At 37.0% G+C, this 15162-nt stretch overlaps 1 protein-coding gene across 1 annotated transcript in view; it reads right to left on the reverse strand.

Moving 5' to 3' along the window:
* Positions 1 to 15162, reverse strand: part of MTNR1A (melatonin receptor 1A) — a 54384-nt gene that overhangs the window by 38044 nt on the left and 1178 nt on the right. The window lies entirely within an intron of this gene.

The following is a 15162-nucleotide window of genomic DNA, read 5'->3' on the forward strand; positions in this document are numbered from 1 at the left end:
ATGCCATTAGAAGCAGGAAGAGAAACAACACTTCTTGAAGAGGATGAGAAAGTAGTTACTGTTTGCATAGATGCAAAGTCAGTCTTTACTCCATAACCTCATTGCACATAAATAAGCAAGCAGATTCTGAAATACAGTAATGAATTGAGCTAGCACATACTTTTTCAGGGTCACTTTGGTAGAACTGATCCTGTGTTAGGTAGGGTAAGAGGCAGACTGGCTGAACCCTTGAAATTCCTACAACAGCTATTTGTTCTCATCCCTACAGATTTTGACATATCTAGTATTTTGAGAGCTACCCGTATTTCATTCTGAGTGCACAAGAGGTTGAAGGGAGATAAGGGAAATAGAGTGAAACAAATAAAAATTTCCAACAAGAAAAAAATGTTGATAGATATTATAAGTTCCCAAGAACCTTAAATTATTTGCTTTAAGATCATGCTTATGTGTCCCATTCAGAATCCAAGTGCCATTATAATGTCATAGTTCATTTGTCAGCCACTGCACTCTGCCAGGTAGAAACCAGACAGCAATCACTATGGCTATGTAGTTTCCAAACTGTTGAAACTACTGATGTGAGACATTTTTCCATTCTGAATAACTAAAATACAGATGGAGTTTAAAAAGACTTTCTGCTTTGTGCGGGTCTTTATGACATCATTGGCAAAACATACATGTCAGGCAGATTTGGCTTGACAGCCCAACAGGTAGCAACCTTATCTTTTTTCTGAAGAGAGATGATGTTCTCTTATTGCAGTCACGCTCCTGGAATTTTTGGGAGGGAAAAATCTGCAAAAAATGCCATTTAGCTTAAAAGACATGATTAGTGAAAGGAATCACTGGCACAAAAGAGTGAAGTCATTTGCTGGCTGGAAATGGTCAAATTTGTCTTTTGCAAACCATCCATTTGTCTTAGAAACCAGAAAAACCTGCTTAATATCATTAGTAAGAGCTCACATATGAAAAACATTCAAAAATGGGGTAAAATAGATACTAAAATTGTGGAATAAAATCACCTGGAAATTAACTTTAAAACAAGAAAGACAAATAAACCCCAGAAAATTTAACACTGAAAGCTGCTTCTGAACTTTGGATTGCAATTGATGTGCACAGATTTGGCCTGTCAATACTCAAAGAACAGTATCAGAAACTTTATTTTGAAGAAAAGCATCTGCCTCTATTAAGATGACTTTTGTGACAATTCAAGCAGCTAAGGATAAGCCAAAGGGGAATGCAGTGTGTTGGAACTGATTTTGATTTTAGATAAATCCATGGATTCGAGTGACTGGAGCATGGACATACTAGGCATGTAGATACAGTGACATAAGAAATCTTCTGGTTACCATTGCTAAAAACATGTCTTAGAAGCTTCATTTTGAATACTTTGTTTACCAGAAGAAGAGTCGAGTCGTTCAAGCAGAAAGTGCCTTGAGCATCTGGATACAGGATAAAATACATTTGTCTCTTCTTCTCAAGTATAACTGGCACAAAAGATAATATATTTTTCCCTAGATGTTTAATACATTAATCATGCTCTGTTTTTTTTTTTGCGGAGGTGTTGCAATAAGATGAAGACAAAACTATATGAAGTAACTGAAGTATTCTTGGGACTTGTTGAAAATTCAGTGGCAGAATTTTGTGTGTTTTGAGTATTTTCTACTCTCAAAAACATTTGAATGCTAAGTTCAGTTTAGACAAGAAAAAAAAAAAAAGGAACACACACACACAAAAAAATCTTTAGAATGGCTTTTAGTTCCAAGCATTGCAATAGTGACATACACAGCTGAGCTCCAGACCTGCAAAGCATTAAGTCAGATTCAGGGATAAGCATTGTTTGACTGAGGTATTCACATCCTTAAAAAAATTTGTATTGAAATGGAACTGCACAGAAAAAAAAACAGTCTGAAGAAACAACAAAAAACCCAGCAGTGACCACCTTCCCCCTTCTTCACTTGTACAAAAAAGGTCATGTGAAAAAAGAAAAAGAAGCTTGGTCTGAGTCCCCTGTGAGGTGACTATATTTGAAGGCAGCAGGAACTATGTTTCTAAAAATGTCCTTAGCAAACTGTAAAGCCTTGCTAACCTACCCAGGTTTTCCTGAAGTGGACAGAATGGATGGTTCCCCAGCCAGTAGTTCCTACAGATCCCTCCATCTCAGGGAGAGAAAAAGAAGCATCTCACTAATAGTTACAGATCTTCAGAACTCTATACATGCCCATAGCAGTAGAGGAGGTGTGTTCACCGTACACACTGCGGCTGGAAAGTTTATCTCAAGAATGCTCAGCTGTCCTGTTCTCTCCACTCCACGGTTGGGATAGAGAAGCTGGTACTTGTTTTCACAGCTCTCAGTTCTTCTGAACTGTGGAGTCCTGGTGCAGGGACTTCAATAATGGGATAGGGAGAGTAAAAGGCGATGCAGAGCATGCACGTGGATGACACACATTGCAAAGCTCCAGTCCCTGGAACACAACTTTGTCTTTTACTTCCAGCAGTTTCTCACTTTCTCAGGTGCCTATCTTACTATAGGTCATTCTCACCCATGCTACACAGACTCTGTAACGATGTAAAGCACACTGAATATGTGTCAGTTTTAAATGACATTATATGGAAATGGTGGAAATAAAGACTTTTTGAAAGGAGGCCACTTAATCTACCTGTTAGTATTCAATCAAGTTCTGTTTTAGCTTAAGTAGGTAGATGTCTTATTAAATAAGAAAATACCAGAGCTTCTCACAGCTTGAAATTGAATATAAATAGGCAAAGATCATTACAGGGGGGGTGGGGGTGGGGGGGGGTGGGGGGTGTAACATCAGCTGCAGCTGACTGTCACAGCTGTAAGACCTGAGAACATCAGTTAAAGGATCTGCTTGACTTAAAGCAGATTAAGGAGAAAACTACCAAACTCTGTGGTGGCACAGACAGCTCACTTTCACACAACAAAATATGGGCAATGCCACTGCTATTAAAATCAACTGTGAAACTCTCAATTCAGTGTAAAAAATCAACATAGCTGAATTCAATGGGGTAGATGGCTCTGGATTTTCTTCTGATAGATGAAATATGCTACTGAAGTGAAAAGAACAGTTTGAGATACTCAGTTTATTTAAAATTAGTTTTGAAGAGAAATATATCAGTAGATGTATTCTCACATACTGAAAGGGCAGAAAATCTAAACATCTGCAACGAAAGGTATGCAGGTGTTAATTAAAAATGAAATTATTAGTGTATGGGGTGCTGTTCCGGCCAGTATAAAATATGTCATTCAACAGAGATATATATTCCCCACAGTATATGATATGCCTATTATATGTACATACATATATACACCATACAGGCTTTCACTCTGCCACATCTCTTACCCAGCTGTAATACAAGTTATATGCGTGGCACACAACTGTAATGAATGATCATCAGAGAATTCCAGAATACTGCTGTGATCAGATCTCAAATAATAAATAATCGTATGAACCCGATTCCTAATTACTTGATTTCAAATCTTTTCATAGGGACCTCTTTTTTGGTGTTTTTTGCAATGTTTACTACATAGAAGCTCAATCCATGACATGGGCAGTACAGATAAGCATTAAACTGGTAAATATTCCTATTGCTACGTAATTTAATTTCTGTTGTCATAAATGTAAGTCTCTTTCATCTTTTTCCTATGGTTTAGAAAATACTTTTTCAAATTAGTAAATTTTAATTTTTTCAAGGGAGGCCACTTAATCTACCTGATAGTTTTGTTGAAAACCTAGCAGATCAGGTGAATCAGAGTCTCGTGAACTCCACTAGCTTTGCTATCTAACTGATGCCTCTCAAAATGGTACGTTTTGGAACAATTCCAGAAAAAATAAACCCAACAACTTCTAATGTTTATCTTCATTGTATCATCTCATCTAAAAACAGCTGTGCAAACGTAAGGAGGAAACTGCCTCCATTCATAAGATAGCATTTAATTACACAGTTTATTTCAAGGTAATTTTTTGAAGGTGTATTAGACATATATTCTCTGAATAAAACACTTCTGTGAACAAAAGGCATTTATAAGTAAGGATATTTGGAAAAAAACAAGTGTTTTCTTTTAAAGTTATCATTCTTGCAACATGCAAGGTGTATTTTCAGAATTTCACAAAATGCTCAAAAATTGTTTAAAAAATATATCCGAAGACCAAGACTGAATTGGATACTGACAGACTCATAGACCGCTCATGAAAGAGTAGGGAGAGTACTAAACTTGAAAGTCAGAAATTAATATATGTAATTATATATATGAAATATATACAACAGTCCACACAACCGATTCTATATACAGACACAAGTTTTCAAGTAATGGGTCACAAATATGGAAAACAAAATCACAATCTGCCATATTCATAATAGATGACTTACACAAAAGGTAAATTCACAAATTTCTGCCTCAGCTCTAAAGTACTACAGAACAAATCACACATTATAAAGCTTGGAATTCAGAGAAACTTATTATCCTTTGCTGTATTTAGAGAATGTATCTCAAGCTTTTTAAAGGGACTGAAGCTAGTGTATTGCATCATTATGGATACTCACTTTATAGAGATAATAGGTCTCCCTCAGATAAGGTATTCTGACTTTGTGCTTGTAAGATGTGAAGGGACCCAAAAAGCCTGAGGTGAGATGACTTTAATGGAAGCAACAGTCCGGAATAAGGACAGTTCTTAATATTTTTTCTTGAAAAGTTCTATAGTGCAGCTGAAGCTGAAAAGCTTCCTTTTTGCTAAGCCTAAAGATGATAAACTAGGCATGCTCTGAAAAAACGCATCCATCACTGAAATAAATCTACTTGTGCAGTGTTTGAAATTCTTTGAGGGGCTAGGGACATTCCTGAGTATTGTACATTTTGTAATGATTCATATACTCCTTTAATACCCCTGGGATACCCCAGTACAAAACAAGCACCAACAATAAGCAGGTTGCAAATTCTACATCCAGTAGGTTGCTTCAATTTAGCTTACTTGCTTCTTGGTTTTTCCATTCCTACTTCTGCATTTACGTGTTTGTCAGATTCAGCCACATCTTTAGGTCATGTTTAGACCATGACAGCTGCAAGCAGTATTAGCAATGTGCAAGTGCAAGCTTTGTACGACTGTATAATCTCCCCTAGATTGTCACTAAGTATGCATTAGAAATTTTTACCAGGAATAATTGCAAAAGTAGCACTCAACATCCTTTTAAAATGCTAGTGTTCACAATGCCCCTAAGAACAGTGCATCATCTCAGTATTCTCTTAGTACAGAGTGTATAAAAAACAGCTTTCACAGAATGTGTAATGGATCCCATAAGGGACAAACCCAAGTCAATAACAACTCTAAAACAAGAGCCTTTCAGACAAAACAGACCTACCCTCAATGGAAAAATGCAGGAGAAAACAGAAAAAACAAAACAAAACCAAACCAAACCAAACAACCTTTCAGCAACAAACAATTTAACAAGGATAGTGTAAAGTTTTTCTTCAATACAGGAGTGGTCATCTATACACCATCTTCAGTATAATACCCAGTGAGTATGGATCATCCAAAGAAAAAGTGCAAATGTTTTATGAACAGAAGCACAACAAATTCCTAGGAATGGCCAAAATTAATTGAACAAAAGTGGGTATGTTAGGCAGATACAAAATATTGTTGGAGGAGAGCATCTATGAACAAGTATTATGCCATAAAAACTATGAAAATCAAGGCAGGTTTGCAGCAGCCAACAAAATGTTCATAGTTGACAGTCTTATCAGGCACTGCAGAAATTCCCAGTAATGGGATATGCTGAATGGGCAAGAGAAAAAGGAATCTGGAGGAGAGCCACAAAACACAGGAGTAAGATGTACATAAATTTGTGAGAGAAGCTGCAAAAGACATGCTGAATTATCTGCTAAAAACAATGTTCAAAAACCTTTGCTGCAAGAAAGGGCAAGAAAATCTGACTGCATTTTGAGCTCTACATTAGATATTTAATATACACTAAGACACAAACTTGGTTCTGCTGTTTTCTCCATACTTACCAGCATACAGAGGAGATGATGAGTTTTACCAAGCCTGATGAGGATTATATTAACTCTGTAGTCTGGGATGCTTACGTGCAGAACAGTTAGAATGATCTTGGCCAGTGAAAGCTGTGTTTACATATCTCAATAAGCATGAATTACAGAAACACTGGAACTATTCTAACTTATACCATGAACTAAACCTACCACCTGTGTCTAGGTGGAGGAAAGATAAGGAAACATTACTTTCCTTCCTCCCTGTCAGACATGCTGGATATTGTTCTCTTACATATGAGAGATCCTCCTTTCTAAGAGAGAATGTGTACACTCACAAGCAATATACAAAAATAGGAGTTACTATGTGCCACTGGATGCTGCATTGGGGAAAAAAAAAAAAAAAAAAAAAAAAAAAAGGAAAATGAAAAGGTACTTTCTGCAAAAATACCCAAATAGTTAGAGGACATGTTTCTAGATGTTCTAGATGCATCTATGTCTGTAAATCCATAAAAATCAAAGTATACCATAAAATGAAACAACTTTTGGTAAGAGTACCTTCTGTAACATGATAAAAAACAGTAGGATTTATGTATGCTTTAATATAAACATGCTTCTATATAACTCCAAAATAAGACACAGCCAATGCTAAGAAAATCCATAACAACAGGTGCTAAAATGCATTACATCATCAGGAAGGGAGAATAAGATGGGTTTATGGGGCACGGCAGAGATTCTCAACAGTATAGTTCTTTAGACAAGAAAAAAAAATCAAAAGGACAGTTGAAAAGATAGTGGTTTGAGATAGATTGATAAGAGACATTTCCAAAGGCACATCATACATATATATGATGATGTCATATTTCACAACAGAACCACCCGACAATCTGTACAATGAGGCTATAGCAGCAAAACCCCAATTCTGAAATTTATTCTGCTCAATGAACATATTAAAAAGCTACAAGTTCCTAGAAAGCAGAGGATGACAAAGATAACATCAAGGATAAACCAATGTAATCTGACCAGACAACTCTAGTACAAGAAAACTGTCCTTGACCTAAGTAACATAATTTCTATTTGTTAGACAAAAAAACACCAAAATCCTAGAAAGGACAGCATTGCAGTTGTAGATCATGTCTTGCATTTTCTTTATTCCCAGGGGTGTTCTTAAAGCTTCAATTCTCAAACTTAATAGCTTGCATACCTACTATACATGAAATTTTAAGTGGCTTCCCATGATGTACCCACCTCAGGATACACAGATCACGCACTCATGACCCTGATCTGCAATCAGCTTTATTACAAGTGATCCAACAAAAATCCTGTTGTGACTCAAATTTATGGTAGACTTCTCTGCTTATAGCACTTTGGGTTTAAGGAGGTTAGCAGTATAGCAGCCTTCTGACTCATGGGAAAGCATTGCAGCCAAAAACGTGAAAGGAGACAGGCACTGACCTTGGTAAGAGGTTTGCTATTAATTTCAGTAAAACTAGAATTTTGCTTTTAGGGAAGGTATTTCCAGAGATGAGGCATACTCCTAGGGGTAGTGCTCTCACAGAAGGGAAAGGGCTATTTTGTAAATAGGCAATAGAATTCGACAGCCATCTTTTTTGGACTAGCAAAATGACAGCCAAGAGATAATGTTTTTATTTTTACTCATTACAAGAATAGAGAGATGCTAAGTAACACTGGTACAATAGCAAAAGCACATAAACTGACAGAAAATACCTTTAGGCAGTGAGAATACCCTTCTTGAGGTTGAATAAGGAGAAAAACCTATAATTTGGGGTGAAAGGTGATTCTGAAAGGATTTGTATTAACATCTACTACACCTGGAAATTGGATTTGATGAGAAGGTCCCTTTCAATCCTTTGTTCTAAGCAAGAACTTATTCAGTAACAGAGATTCAGGGAAGGTTTGGAGATGTAATATGGCATAATGGAAACGTGGGGAAGAACCTAGGTTTTTTTTAAGTAAGTTACAATTATGTGAACCTGCATGTTACGTGCAGGCATTACAGTACACTACAATACTCAAATTACAGAAGGCAGACCCCAGAATTACACAGCTAGAGATAACCTGGAGACATATATTTAATGTAAATAATTACTATAAGACAGAACATATTAATGCAAAAGACACACAAACTGTTAATAAAAACAGGTAGGTTTTTTTTTATTTATAGAGCATTAATTCTTCATCAACAGAAATACAACTCAATTAACTGATTCATTCACATTTATGCAAACTTTGATTCCTCATAATATGTAAGTCCCCTATTTTCAGCAATATCCAGTTTCAAAACAAGTCTGTGGATGCTCTTACTTAAGAAAAAAAAAAAAAAAAAACATAGAATGGTGAAGGAGGATAGAGGCACTGCAATTCTTCATTTTACAAGTGACTTCATGATGCTTGACTGAAGAGGCAAATAGTGCCTGTTAATGACAAAAATTCACATAAAGAAGTACACTTTCCTTTAAATATCTCTGACATGAAAATGTTCATACCCTAACTGTATTTGGCTAAGAATACTCTTTCACCTCTCACAATTAAATCATTTATTTTCTCCCAAACATAGACAGGGAGATGAACACATCCTTAAAAGTCAAGTTAGACTAAGGAGTAGAAAACTACTCATCACTTGGTCTGGAAAACAGGAACATGAAATTAAATCCATACCTACTACCAGGGAGGAAAAAATATTCATTGTTTTTCCTCAAAGCACACACAAATATATGTACCTGCTGAAACTTCTCTATGGTGTGACTGGATACCAGTTTTCAAGGCTGATCCCTGTACTCACGCCCATTCACCACTCTGGCCAATGGCTATAGAGTTGGCCATCTCATCTGGCTAAATAATGTAGTACTGACAGCTGCACTATAACCACACTAGGCTAATACTCAGGTGCAGGTGAAACAAAAGCAATGTTACTGGTTGACCTCACACAGTACCAAGCACCAAGGGAGGCTGAGTATCCTCCATGAGCACAAGGGCTGAGTACCTCTGCTTAGTAACCTCTCCCTGAAGGCCAATTACACTTGCTAACCGTGCATCTGCACCCCAAAAGAAAAGTCAAAGTGATACTATATAAATAGACCTTATATTTCAGCATCACATGTAAAAATCACATGTGCACATTATGTAGAAACAGGTTTCTGTAGGCCTGAATGTTAAAATTGCAGATCCTCCCCAGTTTACATAGTGAAGGCAGCTAAATAGTCTGTTTAAAGGTGTGGCCAGAAAAAAATAAAAATATAATTAACCTGAAACCATTCACAAATGTTTCCAGCTGCTTAGTATGTATTTGAATAGAGAATTCCAGTGCTTGGTCACACAGCAGGGTTTGAAATTAGCTGCTGCTATTCTCTCTTTTGTTTTAGAGAAAAAGGGACCTTAGGAATTAAGGGAGATTAAAGAGTCTGAGTGAAGTGTTAAAGGACTTCCTTAGAACTCTAGAAATGGAAAAGATGGAGTCCTCTGTGATCAAGAAAACCCAACACACCCCCCTACCCAAAACCCATACAACCTAATTCAAATCCCTAACTCAAGTATGACTGAGAAAATCAAGAGCTGCATTTTTCTGATCATCAATAAGGTAGTAACTATTCTTCAAAAACCATAGCTAACTATGGTATGACCTGGTACTGTATTAGATCACTTATGAAAAGAATGAGTGAAAAATCTTTTACTTCTGGTGCAGGGTGTTTCTTCAAGGAAGGGGTATAAATTTGCCTTCTCTTTATGGTTAACGAACTTCATTAAAAAAGAACTATAGGACATGAAACTTTGTACACTTACTGGTCAGTTATTACCACAAAACTATTTAGAAGCTAAAGAAGCCACTATCTAAAGAGCTGTAAACATTTATTGATTATACCTTAGTTTCTGCTCTATTTGAAAAATAATAGATTGGTAAGTTTGCAGTATGCTTATCTGAATTTCAGAGTATTGATAAAGTTTTTTCCATATTTTATCCATTCTTCAAACTAAGAAGATAATCAGACTTTTATTCTGTCATATAAGGTAGGAACCTTGATTATCCTGCTGAACTGTAATACTGCCTCTCTGTGACTTCAGGGGGGCTAGATTTTGAAAGAAAACTTCTTTAGTAGCAGCATTAGTATTATAGTCTCAAGCATTACTTAACTGTATGTTAAATACAAGTTCATTTGTTCATTAAATAAGCAAACATTAAAACATTCACAAAAGGTATTCTGTTATCCTGAGGAATCCTTAGTAACACTTGTCCTCCTGAAACAGAAGTTGGTAATTGTTTCTCAGGAGTGAAAAATGTGGAATTTGAGGCAGCTCATGGATGCGAGTAGAAGAAAAACTGACAACAGCAAGGGTGACAAGGTTCTTATTAAGATTGCAAAATTAAACTGTGATGCATGGTATTGAATTGACACAGCAACATTTTTATTGCCCTAGGAAAGCAAGCCTCACTGTACAAACAGAATGGACATTGTCATATCAGCACTGGATGCCTATTGTTGGTAGCATTTTCTGTCACTAAACTAAAACTGCTGATGATGTCTTATGCTAGAAAGACAGAAAGTATCTATGTTATAACAAGACAGAAAAGCGGATAGTGTAAAAAGAAATAGAAAAGAGATAAGAGTAGAAGCAGATCAGAAATTTCTAATGCAAAGATTAAAGATGAAAAAAGTCTTAATGAAAAAAAGAGAGAACCCCTCAAAAAAATAACCTAAGAGACAGCTAACTGTATAGCATATCAGTATTATTGTCCGCTGGCAGCGGCCAACTGGAAAAAGCAGTGCCTCTGAAAACTTCAGAATTCAGCATCTTTCAGGAAGATTAAATAGCTGAGTTTGGCAGACATTAGTAAGAATAGAGTATTCATTATTTGAAATACTCATCTCTGCCTTTGGTCACTGACAGCATGGTGCCATTTAAACAGGTTTCTGAAGTAAACCTCTGATGCAGTAAAATATTCAAATCAAAACCAGCCTGAGGAACAGCTTTATTTAAACTGTATTTTTATGTTCAGTTCTGTTCAACAATTGGCAAAGTTCAGCATCTTCACTAGACATTTTCCCTTCTCCCAGACAGCTTACCATTTTTAATACTGGAAGTTATTCATGTCTGAAATAATGTTCATTGCCATCAACATCACAGTTTTCATCAGAGCCCTGAATTTGTGCTACAACTTGATCTTCTACAAGTTATCTCCCTCGAGTCAAATATTTGTCAGGCTACCCATTGTCTCTCGGGGCACAAAAAGAAGTCCAAGGATCACCTGTGACAAAAACAATGATTCCATTAGTCTGAATTCACAACAGGAGTTTCATTTCTTAGATAAAACAATCTTTAATATAGCATTTAACGTTATTTTAAAACTAAAAAAACCCAAAACATCATCAAGAACAATCATTCTGAGAAGGCTGATTCAATCTCCAAACTAATTATCAAAAGATAGTTCCATTCTTAAATTTATGTTCTAGAAAATGTGCTGAGAGGAATACTTCAACTAGATTTGTATGCTGCTCAAACCAAAGCCCAGGGCCAGTTTGAAAAGCCTCCAAAATAAAATTTTTACTGATAGATCCTATCCCCCAATTCTTCAATGGCTGTACTACTTAACAAATATTGGATTTTAAAAAAAATAATCCTAAGTAGCTGTGTTCCTTAGTTCTTCCATAAGTGACTTCACCGATCTCACAGATTTTGGTCAGAGATTATTCTTGAGTTCATTATTCTTTTGAGCACTCACAGAGCTGTCTTCACAAAACTGTTTGGACCTAATGCAGCTGAGGCAGATTTATCATACAAACACTGTTATTTTCCTTTTTCAACGCCATCTCGTTCAGAAAAGTAGTTAACACACATACTTAAATTTAAGAACGTTTGCACTGCTAATGAAGTTAACTGTATCTTGCTGCTCTAGAGCCCCTGGGGCCTCAGCAACGTCAGGCTTCCTCTCTGCCACCTTCACTAGTACACAAGAACAAGAGTTTCAGCGACAAAACGCTTGGGCCGAGGACACGGGAAACTGGGGGAAAAAGTACAAAACCCCAAACACATCTAGCACAGAACAGAAATGGGCAAGAAGGGGGTGAATGCAGCTTTCCTCCCTGACATGGTAGGTGCTGGTTACCATCTTGGCACCAGCCCCTGTGTTACCCCAGCTGATGTCAGGTGTCAGCAGGCAGGACAGGCACAGAAGAGGGAGGGTGAGACTGCTGGGAATCTGCTCTTGCCTGCTGGAGGTTCCCTTCCAACACAGCAGGGCAGCTTTGGACCTCTGCACAAAAAGCAACCCACCAGGCCAAGAGAACAGTTTCAAAAGGAAGAAGAGGAGCAAGAAGTGTAATAGCACTTGAGAGCTTTCTTCATTGACCTTAAGAATGGTCCAGTCCTGCAATCACCGACTACCCAAATCCCCCGTCACCAAAATGATGGGTGCATGTTAACTGACATTTTAATGTAACAAGCAGTAAACTCATCTCCATAGTCAAAGACTTATAGCTGCTCCCTCACCTTGTTCTTGATGCACTGTTTTTCTTGGTGTGGGTAACAACAAAGGCATAAGGATACTAGCAATCACTGAATTTGTGTGTAATATTACATAAGTCACTTTAAATGATCTCTTCAGTTTTCTGAGATGCTCTAATCTGATGTTGATAGTTTCAAGTAAAAACTCCACTTGTTCCAAAAAGTACCACTAGTTCTTTAATCCACCTTCCTCAAGGCTAGTTATTTCATCTTTTCAGGGTATAAGTGTTGAATGATTTATTTCTGATCTTTTAATATTAGTGACAGAAAATGAGACATGTTAGGATGATTTACACCAAACTTTTTAAAAATGAGCTATTTCATTAATAATTAAAGAAAGCACATCAGTTTAAAGTTCAAGCTGCGTGAATGTGCTATCAAGACATGGGCATTAAAATCCTTATGCCTTGAATGTTTCCAAGTTAAAAAAGATCACACACATCATAAGCCAAGTTCAGTCTTCGTGTAGGCCAGCATTAAACTGCAGCTGTTCCCATCACGACTGAATTGGTGTTGGGCATCTGTTAGATTACAAAGCCACCATAAAAAAAAAACATACAAACAGACCAGAACTATGAAACTTAATACAAGTCAAGTACATTAAATAAAAGAGAATCCTACCAGTTGCATCATCAGCTTCTGTGTCTAGAAGAACATCTACTGAAGCCATGCTTGTGACTATGAAGGAGCCTCTAGTATCACACACTCCTCACTTGCTGAGACAAACTTCTTTGAGATACTGACTTCTCTGCTTTGACCAGTGTCTTTTACTAACCTTCTCACTGTCAGGAAGGTTATACCACTTGTTGAGAAGGTTTTTCTAGGCCTTCCTACTATTCCCCAATGTACATTTTTAATCATAAATCCATAGGTTCAACTTGTAGTTATCTTCCAAAAATATAACAGAGTGGGCAGAGATGCAAGACGTTTTCCCCCAACTACTCCACCTTTTCGGTAAAGTGTTAAATACTCCTTATTTCTGTTAGTCCTCTCTTGCAAAGAAGGAAAAAATTCTTCAGTGAGATACATTTTCTTCAGGAGGGATCTTCAGTTCCTCCCTGACCTTTTTCCAGCGGAATTTTCATCCTGTGTCCCTTTTCCTCAATAAACGTGCCAGCAAAAGAGTTATTAATATAGGTTGTTGTAAAAATCAACTACAGCTCTGTAAGTTGTAACTGTCTTTATAATTAGCAAGTTACAAACTACTTGTAAGTATAAATCAGATTATTTTCAGTGTAATCTCTTCCTGAATAATCTGAACTAGTGTAAACAAGACTGAGGAAACTTTCTTCTTCATACTCACAAGTACTAGGCCAGGGTATTCTAAATACTAATGCCTCATTGTAAATTTACCCACCTGAGTAACCCCTTCTTAATTCAGTGCCAAGGTAGTTATGTGAGCACCACTATTAAAAGTTATGTCCAGGCATAGGTTTTTGCAGGATTACTCAAAAACACTTTGCACATCTTTTTGAAGATTATTTATTATGTTCTTTCCAAAATTTCCTTTTATCCATTACTAAAAACTCTTTACTTTGAAGACAGACTTTAAAACTTTAAAAACTATTTTTTCCTAAAACAGCCTATAAATTATTTCCCATCTTGTACCAAGTATCTACACATTTTAATTAATCTTTAATTTCCGAGGGTAAGACAGTATCTCATTCACGTTCCAGTCTAAACTAATTTATGTTCAGAATAATGCTCTATTCTCCTGGCTGTAGGAGTTAACTGTTGCCATTTTGCTGCAGTTCTTAACCGCCACTATGATAGAAAAGGCAAGAACAAGGAATGCAGTAAGAGTGAGCACGTGTCAGGGTTCAAGAGGGATTACATGAGACCTACAGTAGAGAATACGTGCACGCCTAGAGCTCAATGATTCAGTTGTTTCCAGAAAATGGGCACCACGTTTATTTCAGATTTAGTACCAGACACGTCTGTGTTGCAAACTCCCCACAGAAGTGCTTAAGTATCTATTCAGTAATAAGGGGGAGGAGAAGATCACCCTTTCCCCAGCAGTAACCCCAGCAATATGCCTATCTCAACGCTTTCTCCCTCCATCTGAAAATCTCCCAGGGAACAAGGGTAGGCAAGTGCTGTCTTGGACTTCTGGAGCCTGATTCTCCTCTCAAATATACGGTATTGCAGTGTGCAACCCTGCCAGCTCCAGTGAATTAAATCTGTCAGTGAAAGCAAGAAAAGAATATGGCTTTTAGAATTTACATCAGTGCCAACCATAGGCAGAAAGAAACTAAAATCTGTTAGTCTTCATTTCGATACAGTGTGTTGGCATTCCACTATAGCTGAATAAAACTGAAACACACAATCCTGTTGCATTACCTGACTTAACCTTAGAAAATTAAGCATGCTGCTGTTTGCCAGAGTCCAATATTAGCGACTCCTATTAGGCTAGCTTATAGCAAAGCCCAGGCTCAAGTTCCTCCTCAGGTGAATTTTAAACCACTATAGCTAATGAACTTAATGGAGTTACAATAAAGAACCTGGCAGCCAGTTATGAAAAAAATAAAAGCCGCATCTCAATCATCGTGAAGTGAAATTCTGCTTTCATTAACAATGCAGCTCTCTCCACACGCTCCTGTATATATTTCAATGAAAGATGCACAGGGTTTTGAGCACACACATTT

This window comes from Tyto alba, unplaced genomic scaffold (assembly GCF_018691265.1).
Source record: "Tyto alba isolate M040663 unplaced genomic scaffold, T.alba_DEE_v4.0 Super-Scaffold_6, whole genome shotgun sequence".
Classification (NCBI taxonomy): Eukaryota; Metazoa; Chordata; class Aves; order Strigiformes; family Tytonidae; genus Tyto; species Tyto alba.